The sequence below is a fragment of the Camarhynchus parvulus genome, chromosome Z, assembly GCF_901933205.1.
Source record: "Camarhynchus parvulus chromosome Z, STF_HiC, whole genome shotgun sequence".
Lineage (NCBI taxonomy): Eukaryota > Metazoa > Chordata > Aves > Passeriformes > Thraupidae > Camarhynchus > Camarhynchus parvulus.
The window spans coordinates 52,428,452-52,444,617 of NC_044601.1; the positions used below are offsets into that span (position 1 = coordinate 52,428,452).

At 40.0% G+C, this 16,166-nt stretch overlaps 1 protein-coding gene across 2 annotated transcripts in view; it reads right to left on the bottom strand.

The window, feature by feature from the left end:
- GPBP1 (GC-rich promoter binding protein 1) overlaps positions 1 to 14,787 on the bottom strand; it is a 35,337-nt gene extending 20,550 nt beyond the window's left edge. Inside the window, exons 1-3 of one of the 2 annotated variants that reach the window (XM_030968732.1) lie at positions 14,354 to 14,787; positions 12,881 to 13,923; positions 12,020 to 12,087 (exon numbers count right to left, since the gene is read on the bottom strand). The gene's annotated coding sequence lies outside the window, so the exon portion shown is untranslated. Of the gene's footprint in view, positions 1 to 12,019; positions 12,088 to 12,880; positions 14,124 to 14,353 lie in introns of those variants that run through there. The other variant, XM_030968731.1, reaches the window with a different exon arrangement.
- Between the last annotated feature and the right edge of the window lie 1,379 nt (positions 14,788 to 16,166).

The window sequence follows — 16,166 nt, forward strand, 5'->3', positions numbered from 1 at the left end:
CAAATGAACCAAGAGATGTTAAATTAAGAAACAAGAAATCTGAGCAGATCCCAGCAAGAAAAAAGTTTATTCCTCTTCACTTGGACACAGTTCTCTTCAAGCAGAAGAATCATGCTATCTTCAGAAATTATCAAGACAGATTTTCAGTACTGAAAGACTGACACAACAACAACAAAGTCTTCAGACTGAGGCACTTACAGTCTGAAAAACAATGAGTAAGATTAGGTTTATACTAAGTGAGAACTTAAAGATTCCACAAAGTATCACCAAGTTATTGGTGCATCAGCTATTAATTACAGCACACACGATCCACTAACAATGTGACTTAATAGATTTATATTAAAGTTTTTAGAAAACTAGTCAAGCTTCCTAACATTTTTTATGCAACTGCCACAAGAAGAGCTTGTTATTAACTCACTAACATACTTACCTTTTATCCTTTGCACAAAAGACTGCGTGATCACCAAGTAACCAAGGACTGGAAAAGGTATTTTGCAAAAAGACCTTTTCCCACAGCTCACTGACACTGGCTGCCTATTTCTTCATGCAAAAATTTTCCTAGAAGCAGATTCAAGTCTTCCTCATGTTCTCAGCAAAAAAGCTCTGAAAAAAATTTTATATTGCTGCTCTGTCATATGAATCAGTCCTTTTCTTAGAAAGAAATAAATGGTTAAGACAGAGACCTGTGCCAAAACTACACAATACTCAGAGCCAAGTCAGCAACAGAATATATATGTAAGTTTCAATAAACCCATAAAAGACAAACTTTTAGGGCTAATTCTTCCAAATAGTTTTAACAAAAAAAAAAAAAAAAACAGCAAGAAAAAAAGCACAGACGTACTTCTGGAAACTACTTGACCAAACTCAGAGGTTTGCAGTTAGGCATTAACATGAAAAACAACTCCTGTGGATACTCCACACCTAAGTCAAGAAAACATTTTCCTTCACCTAATTGTACATTTGCCTGGTCTAGCAATTAGACATGGGAACAGAGAGTTCTTTCATTATTAAACCTTTCTAACTTTGAATAGGCACAAACATCCCAGACATAATTAAACTGGGAAACAAAGGGCAGGTCAGGAAAAGATATTTTAAAACTGTATTAGAGGACATAGTCTACCCAGCTTAAAGTTACTGGTTCCATATTTTACCAGGTTTCATAAACATTCTTACTAGCTTTCTGATGCTGCCAACAAGTTTACCCTATATATAAAAAAAATTATTATAAGCATGATCTCTGTTCAAATGATGTGACACATATTTGATAGCTCTAGGATACTCTTCATTCTCAGGAAAGTATTTTTGAAAGGTGAAAATGTGAAATCTGAAAACAGATCACAAAACATAAGAATGGGATGTCAGCAAGGCACCTCTACTGCCACAGGCAGGATTTACCCTTAAACCCTTTGTGGCCAGCTCGGCTGCCAACACTAGTGCGCTTCTTGCTAGTTTTCCAACTTAAGCTGGACCAGCAACTATCAAATTATACTGCAACACATTCTAACACTAAAAAGGTTCTTTCTACCTTCTTCCCCTGCTATTCAGGTCCATACCTAAGCTATCCCAAAGAGTCAGAGATGCACCTGCATTCTGTGTCCAAGAAAGCATTTGCAACCTTTCTTCCGGTTGCATACATACTATCTACTACTTTTTAATTAAACAAAAACAACATTTAAAGTATTTGAATAGAACAAACATCAGTAGCATAAAACTGCTTTTATTACACTGACATGAAACTATACATCTACTAGCAAGTTTTCTCTCGTGTACACACCACACAAACACTGTTCAGTAACACTAATAAAGCAGTTGATGCATTCCCACCATTAACACAGCTATCAGAAGTAAACTGAGCGAAGTAAACACCACAGAGTCAAACACAATTCCAGGGCTTTCAAAAACTCTCCTGGTAACAAAAGAGCAGGCCCAAAATTCATCATGAATGTTTAAGTCACCATTCCCTATTATCACAAATCTGCCATTCTCCAACCAAACAGTGGCAAAAGCTAACTTGGCTCAGACTCTCAGCTACTGAAGCAGAGCTGCACAATTCTAGAAAGATAAGAAAAGGATACTGAAATTCTGCTATCCTCATACTATTAACACTTAAACACATTTAAAAGTCTTTAGACAGACTGGTCAAACTACTGTCTCATCTCAGCAATAGCCTCTTGTGACCAATTCAAGTAACATGTAGTGACCTTAGTGACCTCAGTAACCAAAGTCTCCCATAGCCCATAAATTTAGATAAAAGTAATGTGTTGCTGGGTTGTGGATAACCAAATAGCTTAGTGCAAAGAAAGAAATCCTGTTCTTAAGTTTTACATCTTGAGGGGAGGATCTGAAAGAAGTCTGTAAACAATTTTGCTTTAAGTAACATGCAGTAATTAATCCAATATTCAATTAAATAAAATTTAATTCTGAAGTTTTGTGAAGTATGATCTTCAATAATAAGGTACTGACTGCCAAGGAATAATGAACAGCTGGTTCCAGATGATGTACAGTGAAGAGATTTGTCATAAATATTACTCAGTCATCTGCTTTGAGCTACATTTGCAGCTGAAATAAGAGCACTGCAACAAATACACCCGGACAGTAGATTGAAGGTGGACAGACACATGGTCCTGAAAATCTCAAGAACAATATTCTGAAATAGCTTTAAGACTTAGAGAAATATTTGAACCTGTTGATTTCTACTATACTTCTAAACCAGACCCCAATAATTGTAATTAAAGAGTTTAACATGCAGGATGACACATTACATAAAAGTTACACTGTAAGAGTTAATCCACTTTTTCCCTATTTTCAGTGCTAATCACGCAAGTGTGATGTCTCTCCAGCAACTTTTTTCTCTCTCCTATGCTACTTGAAATAAATATACAGTTTAAAAAACTAACTTTTTAAGCACAAAGAACACCCATTTCAACTAAAATATAAGTAAAATTCTGTTCTTTTCCTGCAATAATACAAATAGAATTCAACACAATACAAAAGCAGAGAACACCCTTCTCTTCTACAAATAGAATTCAACACAATACAAAAGCAGAGAACACCCTTCTCTTCATGAATTTTTATATTAGCCTGCTTTCAGATTACTTTAGCAAAGTGCTTCCTCAAACTTCATCTTAATATTAAAATTTTCACCTTATCTGCAACCATTCACTATTACTGGTACAAGCAAACTTACTAACATTTAAGTTTCATTTGCAAAGCTTGTTCATAATACACAGATCAAGGAGATGCAGATAAACAAACTAGCTGAAATAGCGTTATGGAGTACATCTTGGCTCTAATAAATACAATTTGTCACATTTTAATAAAGTTCTGTAACTTCTTGCAGTAAAAATTAATTTATTTTAACACTTGGGGTTTTTTCTCTATTAATTTACTGGGGGGAGGGGTGTGGAGGATACAGGCAGAACAAAATGCTTGCTCATTCTCACACCATTTGTGCTAAATTTGGGACAGCTGCCACCACAGCCATGCTAGTCACGGATTTCATGCCGTTCACTCCAGGGCAATTCCACCAAGCAGGCAGACTGGAGTACATGGCACTACTTTCCAACCCCTAGTGAAGCCCAAGAGCACCACAGGCTAAGCACAGTGCAGAACCACAGCAGGCATCTGTTACTCCAGATTGTATCTCTGCATAGCAAAAAAAATGGGAATACACTGCAGTGACATACCAGACTCAGTACAGGGTAACTGCAGAGCCACTACAGACAGAATTGGGTGTATGTACCACCTCACTTAAATGCAGCACTACACCAGGAAGCACTTGTGCTGCCAAATGTTATGAAGAAAAAGGATAAGACATGAAGACAGACCTAGACTATATTTCCCCCATGCCAGGCATCTGTAAAACACTGAAAACAGTTAGCACAGACAAAGCTTTAAAATAAATAAAATTAAAACTAAAATGAAAAATAAAATAAACTAAACTAAAATTACAAATAAAGTAAAAATACAATTTAAAATAAAAAGAAATATTTTTTTATAAAATAAGAAAGTCTTCAGCTCATACTGTAGAAAATTTACTGTGTAAGCAGACTACTTTCACATAGTAGAAACTCATATAATGTCTTCTGCACTGCTTCTAATGACACAGTAGAATAGCAAATTCATTGACAAAAGTATTTAATCTGGCCTTAAATGTATAATGAAAACAAAGGCTTCTTACACAAAAAATAATTCACCTGATCACTTGTGGTCCCTTTTAAAGACAATTGTTTACCCAGAATTTCTTCTAGATTTAATTGTACTCATCAAACCTTTACAGCATTAAAAAACAAATCTCCCTCTAAGATCTACACAACACTAAAAATAGCCACAGACCATCTCTGGAATACAGGAATCAGAAAAGTGACTGTTGTGAGAATTGAGCTGGAGGCAATCTCTTCACTGTCTGTATAAGTGGACACGAGAGCTCATAGAAGGCAGGGCAAAAGAAATCACCTTCTGAAATACTGCAAGATGGCAGGGCAGAGAAAGTAGATGTAATCAAAGCATGTCCGTCCTCTTGTACCTAGAGTCTCTAGTCCCATTAATAGTATTAACAAAACTAAAGTCTCCCTCATCATTTGCATCTTCACACAGTTCTTCATGAGAAGTGAGTTTAATGGCTTACTAATTTTAAATTTGTAAAGGACCTTCTGAAAAATTAAAATATAACATCCAAAGATAACTCTGAAAGACTAATGGCAACTTGTACTTCCCTAACATCAATTTAAGACTAATGGCCAACTTTTACCTCCCTAGAACTTCAAACCAAGTATCAGCCTCTGCCCATTGGAAAGATACTGTGGTCTCTTTATTATCTTTGTGGTCCTTTACTGAACTCTCTCCGCCAAGCCTCACCTTTTCTTCTATCAGGGAGCCGTAACAGTGTTACACATCCTGGAAGGATGACACAGTCCTACACATGTGGCCTCACCAAGTCTGCATGCGGGACAAAACTGAACTCCCCTTGACCCACCGCAACACTCCTCCTAATGCTGCCCAGAGATTTTCACTTTACTCCTTACAAGGACACATTGCTGGGTCGAGGTCGGCCTGCTGTTCAACAGGACCCCCAGGTCCTTCTCTGTTGCTGGCATATGCAGCTGCTGTTCCAGAAAATTCACACTTTCCCTTTGCTACATGAGGATCCCCTACCCACATTCTTCCATGCAGCAGACCAAACATCAAGTGCTCGTATCAGCCAGTTCCCTTTCTTATATTATCTGCAAATTTTTGAGGATAAACTCTACTCCACTGTCCAGGACTTGAATTAAGATGTTCAATAGCAGGGGCTCCAGCAGTGAACCCTGGGGTACACTGGAACAGCTTCTTCTGAATGGTTTTTGTGCCACTGATTGCATCCCTGCCGACCTGACCATTCAGATAGTTCTGGATACACCTCACTGCTCATTCCTCCACACATACTTGCCACTTTTCCATGACAAAGTCATAGAACACAATGTCAAAAGCTTTACTAAGGTCAAGATAAATACCATCCATTGCTCTCTGATCATCTGATCACCCTTCATTGTAAAGGGTTATTAGCTTGCTGAAGTATGACATCCCCTTCATAAAGCCCTTCTGACTTTTCTCACTCACCTTCCTATCCATCACATGTTTGGAAACACGTTTCCAGGATCAACTGGTGCACAACCTTCCCATGGACTGAAGTGAGGCTGACTGGCCTGTAGTTCCCTGGATCCTCCTTCTCATCCTTCCTGATGACAAAATTAATATTTGCTCTCTTCTCTTACACAAGAACTCCTCCCAATGACCATTAGACCTCTCAAAGACGGCTTTGCAGTAACATCAGCACACATGGCAGAATGGAACACCCATCATGGAACCATCCTGTCAAGCCCCATGGACTTACAATGTTATTTAAGTGTTCCCTAACCTCATTCTTTCTTCACTGAGGGTGGAGAAAAAAGGCACAGCAGAACTTGAAGATGACATGAGACCAGAGATGGTCCCCACCCAATTTAAAGGGCGTTGTTTAACTTGTCTAACCAGTATTCAGCTGGAAGAGACAGTCCCACAGGTAGTGAACAGATCTCCAACCTCAGGGAAGCCTCTTCCAGTCAACAAAATGAAAGTATTTCTCTAGCTTAGAAACTTATCTTCAGTACTTAAAATAGGTTTCATTACTACAGATAAGATACGTTTAGTAACACTATCTGTCTGAACTGTGAGAATAAATTAAAACTGCTTTGCTTTTTCTTAATGTTCTAACATGAAGAAACAGATAAAAGAGTGACATTACTATAATAAGAAAAAAAATAGCCAATATTATAGTAAAATAGCCAAAACGTCTACATTTTAAAATTTTAACTTAAAAGTTTTAACTAAAAGTTAAATTTAACTAAAAGTTTAACTAAAAGTTTAAAAATGTAACTAAAAGGTATGTGCTTTTGGAATGGACCTCCCATGCTACAACTACACCCTATTTAAATGGAGCTGATCAGAATTTTGTAGGAAAAACAAATTTTAAAATAAAGCCAAAATTGGGAAAAAAAAAACCCTAAACAACCCTGTCAGCTGAACACATCACCAGAAGACAAGGAAAACCACAGGAAATCAGTTCTGTATCTTCAGGTTCTACACTTAAGCTTTCTCTCTGTGTAGTCTGTATCATTTCTCAGGAAACAGTTTCTGTGACATTTGAAAACTTGAGAAATTGTCAAAAGACCATTAAAACAAAAGGCAATATAAACTCAAACAGCAAGGAATACTTGAAGCTTGTGAATGGAATTTCAAATTTAGCAACAATAGGGGGAGGGGAGGAAAGGTTCAAGCCATGAATCACAAAAATTAGAAAAGAGATACAAATTTCTTGATGTTTCCTGAAGACCGGTTTAGAAGTTCAGACAATTGATTTGCACAGAGAAAACCTCAAACAGAATAAATGTTAAAAGCACTGACATGATATACACATTTATATTTTCCAAGGGAATCTAAAAATAGTATGTATGCATATCTAAGTGGCACATTCCTATGAGCTTTAATCCAATGCCTCATAGATTATTATCACAGTAAGTACAGCACACCACAAATTACATAGGGGACCCTTCACTTCTCAACTACATGCATCTGACAAACCATCCTCACTCTGTCAATGTAATTTTTAGCACAAGATTTATAAATGGGACACAAGAAGGTTGTAAGTGTGAGAATTAAAGCACACCATAATGTTGTTACGAGAGCATGGAAAGAAAAGGTTATATGCAGTGTCTCAATTGGCTGCTACTGCTTTGTTTCCTTGATAATGAGCTCCAGCATACATATCAAATTCTTATTTCATCAGAAGACAAACAAGAGCATATGTATGAACTTCAGAGGGTCCAACAAAATAGTTACAACACTGGCCCTTCAGTCCTCCCACCATGGGCCAGCTTCAAATTTTGGCTTCAACTCTTTATCATTAGACAATCATTCTACACATTGGTAGAAAACTACCAATATTGGTCTGAATGAGGCAAAGAAACTACGTGCACAAGACTCAGCCATCAGCCTACACACTCCTTCTTCAAATACAGCATCATTCAGGACTTTTTTCATACTAAGCAGATCTTAAAAATAACCCACACTACCAAAAGTTTTTTCTTCTGCCATAAAACACATCTTCTTTTTCTTTTTTCAAAAGAAAAATTTTCAGTGATAGCAGATCCTTCTCTGTTATCCCTCCCTGCTATCCCTAGTTAAGAGCAGCACTAATTTGAAATCAAGTTGCTAAATGTAAGGTCTCAACAATACTTTTATTAAAAATCTATAAATCTCAATTTTCGTTCCCCTTTTGAAGACACAGTTTATTCAATATCTTCCTTACTATTCTGTGATCCATGTAGTTCCAACAAATCAAAATAAGCTAATTTTAAGTTATTTTGCTATTCAAAATTTGTATGTCACTAAAACAGAAAATAATATTCAAACCCTTACAAAAGCTTTATGAGTTTTTGAAACTGGAAGCATTTCTACTGATCACAAATTGCTGCAAAGCCATGACAAACACTTCAACTGAAGATTCTTTCTTTCATCTCTGTGTAAATGAACAGCCATAACAACAGAATAAGTTTACACCTTTACAGTCAAACTTTTAACATTCTGAAGGAAAGAGTATCATGCCACCCCTTGTGGCATTTCAATGAAAAACTAGTTTTAAAAAAGATTAGGCTTGGTTATGGTAATTCCCTCAAGTTTTTTCTTTCTCTAGAATTTATTGCCTAAGACTCATACTTTCAACACAAGGGAAAGGGAGCTGAACTTTTGAAGGTCTCCCCCACCAATTAAACAAAAAGCTCTGAAACAGTTCAACTGTAGCCTCTTATTTCTCAATCAGGCTACTGCAGAGCAAGCAAAACCTCTATTTTAGTTTTGATATCCCCACCATCCAATACAGAGCTGTCCTCATATATATTCTATCACTGGACAACACAGAAGAACAAAAGAAGATATCCATACAATTTATAATTAACCTTCTTGCCTCATGTTTCAAAAAGAAGTATAAAAACTAAGGTTTCTGGAGCAAGGTCCTCTGCTAGATCTGAGCACTGACACTTACGTATGAGGAGTATCCAGAGTCAAAACATAATGTCAGTTTTTCAACCAATTAAAGCCAACACATTCTTTAGTACAGCCACAATACTTACCTTTACAGAGACTTAGCATAAATATAGAAAACCCAACAAAAAAAAAATCCACCTTCATTTCTACTTTGTGCTTAAATTCCTTGTGGAAGAACGAATCAACTAAAGCACAGAATGTTTTGCATAATAATCTAGAATATCAGCACTGCTTTTTATCATACAGTCCCCTTTACTATATACAGTTGTGGTTCACAAGCAACAGGTTTTAACATTACCTCTGTGAATCAAATATAAATGTCACAACAATCAAAACACCTTTTAAGAAATGTTTTAGATATAGATGAAGCTGCTAAATCCTTTGGATAACATAATGATGACTTTTTAACCAAAAAAATGTTCTGTTTTTGCACTGTACTGAAACATAGATATAAGAAAAAAATGCAAGTTATTTCATAACATGAAACAACTTCACATTTACAGCCAGGTTCAACTGAGTAACTTCAATTCACTACAGCCAGATTTCTTCTCCTTAGGAGTCTTAATACATTTTGGTGTGTAATGACTCCACTAAATGGTACTGACCATTTAGCACAAGCCTGATAGATGCTCATTTCTTGCCCTTTAACAAGGTTCAAATTCAAAAGCTAAAGTGTGAGTTGAATTACATCACTGCCCTAGTCAGCATATGTTATGTAGGAAATCACCAGGAATGCTTCAGCACTTGAGAATTGCCACAAGAAAGAAGTAGCAGCTGATAAAGGCAGAAGTTTTGCCCTATGCTGAGCATATAAAGCAGATAACTTCTTATTTCAGCTGTTTCCCTGACTATGTCTACCCAAGACATGAAAGGAGGAGACTGGTGAAGAGTTGATAGCACCACATAGGGCATTATCGTCAGCTACCACGTTCAGTTACTCAAACACATAAAGTAAGAAAAAACAAAACAAAAAGTGTGACAAGTTTTGTTCACATCTGTTTATAATAAGGTCTGCAAATAGTTGTCTTTGCAGGACAGAATTTATTCCTACTACTAAAAAAAAAAGGAAATAAAAGCAACTTCCTCAGACATTATTGATGAACTATCACTGTAACAGTTCTAGCCACACAAGTTAAACAGAATAACCTCATTAGAATAAAAATAAAAGGAGCACAAAGTACATTAACTTGTACAACACTAAATATCTGCACAATTTGCCTCTATCATTTTACCAATGTAATTCTGTTTCAGTTTTGCTGCAGGATTAAAGGGTACTTATTCTCAAAAGTTTCCACCAACACTTTTTCACATAGTAGAGCAACCTGCACCATTCTGCAGAATTAGTCAGTACAAATGTACCCATTTTATGAACCTACCAGAATAAACACATCAGTAAAAGACACAACCTGCTGACAGTTATCCCTCTTCAAAAGTTATGTTTACATCAAGGTTTAAAGTATAAGCTCTCAGGAGCAAGGACATTCTCTTCATAGTTGTCTGTAAAGCATTTAACAGACTGTAAGCACTTGAAAAACAAAAATCTAGGGAAGAAATTAAAGTGGACCAGCATGCTTGGTGTTCTCTCCTCAGTAGGCATGAATTATGTTTAGGGCACAAGGGTACAGCTGTAAAACACTCCTGAATTCTTGTCAAACACATATGTTCACAAATAGGAAAAAATACACTCCTATATAATCCCTGAAGGGGCTAACATGTAAATCCCAAACACCAATAGCTGGATAACTGCAGAGCCAACCAATGTTTGTGGAAAACAGGATGTGGCTGGAGAAGGGGCCATGCAGAGGTAGGACAGCACTCTTCTGGGACAAGCATCCTCATTCTAGTCCAGAGACACACAAAACAAAAGACAGAACCAGCACAGAAGCAAGCATGAACTGTTGACCAGAGCCCAATGCCACAGGGGGATAATGAGATCATCAGGGATCCCCCAAAACCCTCCAAGCCATTTCCAGAAAGGCCTCAAAGAATGGACCATACAAGATAACTGATCTAGATAGAAAATGAAAACCTTTGTTTCAGGACAAGGAAACTGAGGTTATCTCTAAAAAGCTACTCCACCAAGCCCTGCCTGCACATCCCAGGACATCCCATAGCCAGACCAACACTAGGAATCAAGGCCGGTGATCTCTTTTTCTCTCTTCTTTCCTTTTTCTCTCTCTCCCTCTCCTTAAGTCATCTCTTCCCTTCTCTCTTCCTTTCTACCCCATCCCTACTTTGTAAGCTGTGTGCTTATACAGTAGGCCAGGGACTGACATACCCATTTCAATGCCAAGTGTGCAATTTATGTATAAAACCCGGTGATTTTTTGTGGACCCTCCCACTTTTGTTGTCCCTTGCAACCAAGATGCATTTATGCATCTTGGGTGCTCCTTTCCCCTACTTCCCAAGAGTAAGTACTGTGAAACGATAAAAGAATTATCCTATCAGCAAACAGAGAGGTGTAAAAACAGAATTAATTTAATGAAGCTAAAAAGCAAACTCCTCCAAACTTCCAGAAAAGTCTAGAAAAAGATGCCACCCAAAACAGTAAGTGGGGGATGTAGCTCCTTGATTTCAATGAGAGCATCTTGAAAATAAATAGAAGTATCTCAGCACTGAAAATTAATAGCTTGGAAAAACAAGCAACACATCACTTTTTCTATAAGTTAAGAAGTGAATATTTCTATTACTGTCATGCATACAATAGACAACAATCAAATTAAATGGCAATTCACACCAGAACTCTCCATCTATCAAATGCTTTCAAAAAATCATAGTCATACAAGTAAAGGAATATACAAGATCATTCTTTTCTATTGGTTTGGTTCTTTAACAAGTGGCTCAGCTCATGAGTCAACCCCAGCCACACCTAGACTCAATAGAGAAGAGCCACAAGCCATAGCCAGAGATTACAGCAGAGTCCTACTCCTGTTCCATAGTTTCCATATTTTCAAAACAGCAAAACTGAAACAGAAGTTAAAATAATAAAGCAGCAAGACCATCCAAAGCACAAAACTGAAGTTAGTTCAACTTTTAGATATTGACAACATACAGATAAGAACTTTAGTGAGACTGAGAATTTACAATATTTATGTAGATGCAAGTCCTTCATTTGTGGTCAAAATAACAAGCTACAGGAGTTAAAATACACCGCAGTAATTTTTAAATACAGTTTCGCATGCTTAACTACACTTTTCTACAAGGTTTTAACACATGCAATCTTCCCAAATCTTGGCACTGCCCTGAAAGAAAACCGTTTTTTCATTACTTCACTACTGCTAATACTTTAGTACTGGAGAAGCTCTCAATGATATTTTAGAAGGTGAGAACTGAGGTAAAAGCGTAACCTCTACCAGACACTCAGTTTAAAGTCTACCCAATAATGCTTTAATTATTTAAAGCCTTATGAATCATCAGGGTGGGGTAGGGGATAGAGAACTGCAGTAAAATTACCACTGACTTTTGAATTAAGTTGCTCTGTCCATCTTAATTTTCTTTCAGGCAGTAGCAGCTCTGTTGAATGCAAACCTACAAAAAATTATTATAAACACATTAATGCCAAAATTAAAAAAAAATTTAATCACTGTGGGATGAAGAAAGCTACAATACATCTAAAAATAACTAGGAAGATAAGCCAATTCACCACTAGATTTAATTTTGTATCATTCCAAGGAAAAGGAGCTCTTTTTGAAGTGCTACACTTGCAGACCAGTCAGTCCAATTCACTGCCATTACAGAACAGGAAAACACACTGAAGTCAATCTTACAATATCAACACAGATAAAAGCTAGTCTGCATAGTCAGTAAAATAGTTTTTGGTAAAAAAACCCTCTGGCTTTCATATGTGACAAAGAATAGTGGAAAGGAAAAAAAAAGCATGAAAACCCCTCTGTATTATTACTAGCCTGATACTGCAAACACATCTAACACAAATGGAAGGAATGGCACATGCAAGCTATCCAGAAGATTTGGTCAAAAAGATATAACATTTACTCTTGAGACTACAACACTAACATAAAGGCTAAATTCCTTATGGATTTAGTCTAGATATAGCTACTTTTTAATCCCACATAAAAATCACACTCTTATCTACACATTTCTCCTTGTAGCTGTATTCTTCAAAGTCTTAAGGAATTATTCCATTATAAAGGCCAGCAAGTAAAAATCAACAAACTTCAACATTCAACATTCTCAAAAAACAAAACAAAACAAAAAACAACCACCAAAGAACCTCTAACCAGTAAAAATTACAGGTTTAACTATTCTACCGATAAAATGTTTTTTCAAGTGAAAATTGATTTGTGAACACTACAACACTTACCTAATCCAAGAGGACCACACAAGGTGCTAGTACTGCGTGATTTATATTTTTCCAGTTTGTTTTCCTTGAGATAATATCCCGAGTTCCTGTGGATACTACATTCGTGGCAGTTTGACATAGATTTGACCTCTCAGAAATCAGCTACCTATCCTTCTCTCTTACAGATTCTGCAAGGCTATTTACAAAGTCTGCCAATGTCTGTCTTAAAAGCCTTTTCTTTTCTCTGACAGTTTCTTCTCTTGTCTATTGCATGTAGATACCACTATATGCAGCATCAGCTCCAAGTGAAATAAATACAGTTTTTACTCCACAGACTGTGATGTCAAAAACCCAAATTTCACATATGAACTGAAGAACATTTCCTACCTTCCGGCAGCACAGGCATTTGTAAACAGTTATCTGGATACCTCCATACTGCTTATGAGCAACAACATTTTTCAAGAAAAATATTAAATAAAATACAAAAGAAAAAAGTATAAACAAACATCTATTAAATTCTTCATTTATAAAATCAGTCTCACTGCAAAATGAGAGAAGACTGTGTCAGAAAATCTAAAAAATGAAATAAGGGGGAGAAAAAAATCTGCCATGAAACTTTTCAGCAATGTCCCCACAGTGACTCAGGCCACATTTAACCTGCAGCTAGTTAACAAAACTGGTTAAGCCTCTGACTCAGAAAGAATGTTGCTGAGAAGTAAAAGGAGTACGTAAAAAAGGAAAGCACTTTATTTTTGCAGCTGAAGTATTCAGAACTTCATTAATTTAGCTATGTATCCATGCCATGCGGACAAAAGAATCCAAGGGTGATGTGCTCGACACTGCTAGAAGAAAAAACCTCACGATTTCCTCAGTTCTCTTCCCAGATGTCTACTGCTTGTTTGAGGGGCATTTTCTGGACAAAGCACGCACAAATTATCCCAGAACAGTGTCCGATATTTCTTCCTTTCACAGGAAGAACTGCTGCAGGTCAGTGTTCACCTCTTCTCTGCCAGCTGAAGCAAAAGGCTACAAACATCCAGGACTGACTCTATCGTTCAAGCAACCTAAGGTAAAAAGAACCAGAAAAATCAGTTCTCCCTTATGAAATCCGGACTGGCGTAAGACAAACACGAAACAAACAAAACTCAAACGCCTGAATCTTAAAACCAGAAGCAAACAGGAACCCGGATCCCAAAGAGCACACGCGCACGCAGCCGGGGAGCCGAGCCCGCGAGCGGAAGCCTGGCTTACACCTCCACTCGCAGCCAGAGAGGGCGGCGGCAGTGTTTGACGGGGGCCGCAGCCTATCAGCGGAAACCTCCTCCTGCCGCTCGGCCCCGGCAGGAAAACAGGCTGGGGCCTGGAGCCACGGGCAGTGGGGGCTGGGAGGAGAGAGTAGGGGGGAAAAACGGGCAAAGAAAGAAAGGCTCATGTCTCTTTTTATTGGGGAAGCTGAACAGATGTACAGAAGGCGCCCGGGCGGGAAGCGCTGACCTGGGCCAGGGACATTTCCCGGAGGGGCGGCGGGAGCCGCCGGGGGAGCCCCAGCGCGGCCCGGGGCATGCTTCCTTTCCCGGGCTGTGGAGACAGACCCGCTGCCGGGGTGGGCGGACACAGGCCGCCCGCTCCGGGGTGTGCGGGCACAGAGAGCCCCGGCTCTCGGGTGTGCGGGCACACAGACCCCGGTTCTCGGGTGTGCGGGCACACAGAGCCCCGCCTCTCGGGGTCCACGACCTCCCCCTGCGGCTCCGCTGAGCACCCGTGCTCGGCCCTCCCGGCGGCCGCCCGGGGGCGGCTCTCCGTGTCGTCCCCGAGGGCGGTCCGGGCAACACGGTGGGGCAAGGAGCGGGGCGGCCCAGCTGCTCTGTGTCCGCTCCGCGCCTGTTCCCGGGGCTGTCCCGGGGCTGTCCCGGGCTGCTCCGAGTGCCCCCCCGCCTCCCCACGCGCGCGCGCACACACCGCGCGCTCGCCTCCCTTCCTCAAAATGGCGCCGCTCCGCGCCGCAGTGCTCCCCACGCGCGTGCGCACGCGCAAGCTCCGCGAGAGCCCCCGCGCTGGAGCCTGGGGAGGAGCGGGAGGGGCTCCCCGGTACCGCCCCCGCCGTGACGTGACGGGAACCATCCCGAAGGTTCCGCGCGGGACGGGGAATCCCCAGAGCGCGCCCCGCCCCCGCGGCGGGAGTCCCCGGCGCCGCCGTCACTAACCGTGCCGCGGCGCGGCCCCGCCAGCGCATGCGCAACGGGCGCCGAGGCGGTGCCGGCGCCGGCCGTTGAGAGAGCCGGGCAGCGGGCCCGGGCCGCTGAGGACGGGAGCCGGGCCGGCCCGGGCGGGCGCCGCGGGACCCCGGCTGGAGGCCCGCAGACCGCGTGTGTGTGCGAGAGCGCCCGCCCAGCCCGGCCCTGGATCAGCCCGGTGTGTGCCGGTGAGATCCCCGCCGGGAGGAAGCGGGGCGCCGCGGGCCCCGGGAAGCGCAGGTTCCTTCCTGTGCCCGCTGCCACGGACAGAGCGGGGCTCCGCAGCGCCCAGCGCCGCCCGCGCCCGCAGCGCGGTTTAATCGCGGTGCCGGAGTGGCCCGAGGCCAGTAAAACCAATAACCACCGATTAATCAAACAAAATATCAGAATCTTCGCTAAATCGACACTTAGGTGTACAAGCGCACGAGTGGAAATACCGTGGAGGTCCGCACAGTTATTCCGCGTGTGCAGTTTTGAGAGAAAAGTGATGGGAGGATTCTTACTGCCTGGGATTTAAATGCCTAAATCAGCGTTTTGCAATTTTGAAATCCTTTTACCAACGCAATCAAAATTGTTTTTTCAATTAATTAGGAGAAAAAATAAATTTGCAAAATTATATTTTGATATAGTTAGAACGCTGGCAAGTGTTTGTAGCACCTGCATTTGATTTTGGATTTTCTTTGGAAGTTTCCTCCACAAGGTTTAAGTTATTGTAGAAGCTGAGATTATGCACTGACTTTTGACAAAAATTATCTCAAACTGTAGGATTCTCTTTTAAATGCATTTTACAAGCATGTATATGTCGACAAAGTAAACTATTTTTTATAACTTGATAGAAATCCCTAGAAAGCAACAATTACCAGAAACTTGACTAAACAATTACCAGACTAACAGCAAATGAACTAAGCAACAATTACCAGAAACCAAAAATCAACAACTGAGACCATAAAGTAGAAAAAGCACATGATAATTTCATCTTTAAACTGACAGAAACTCTGAAACAATTCAAAAGCTCTGAAACATTAATCTTCAGCTCAACTCTGAGTATTTAAACCCCAGTTCCAGTTTCTAAC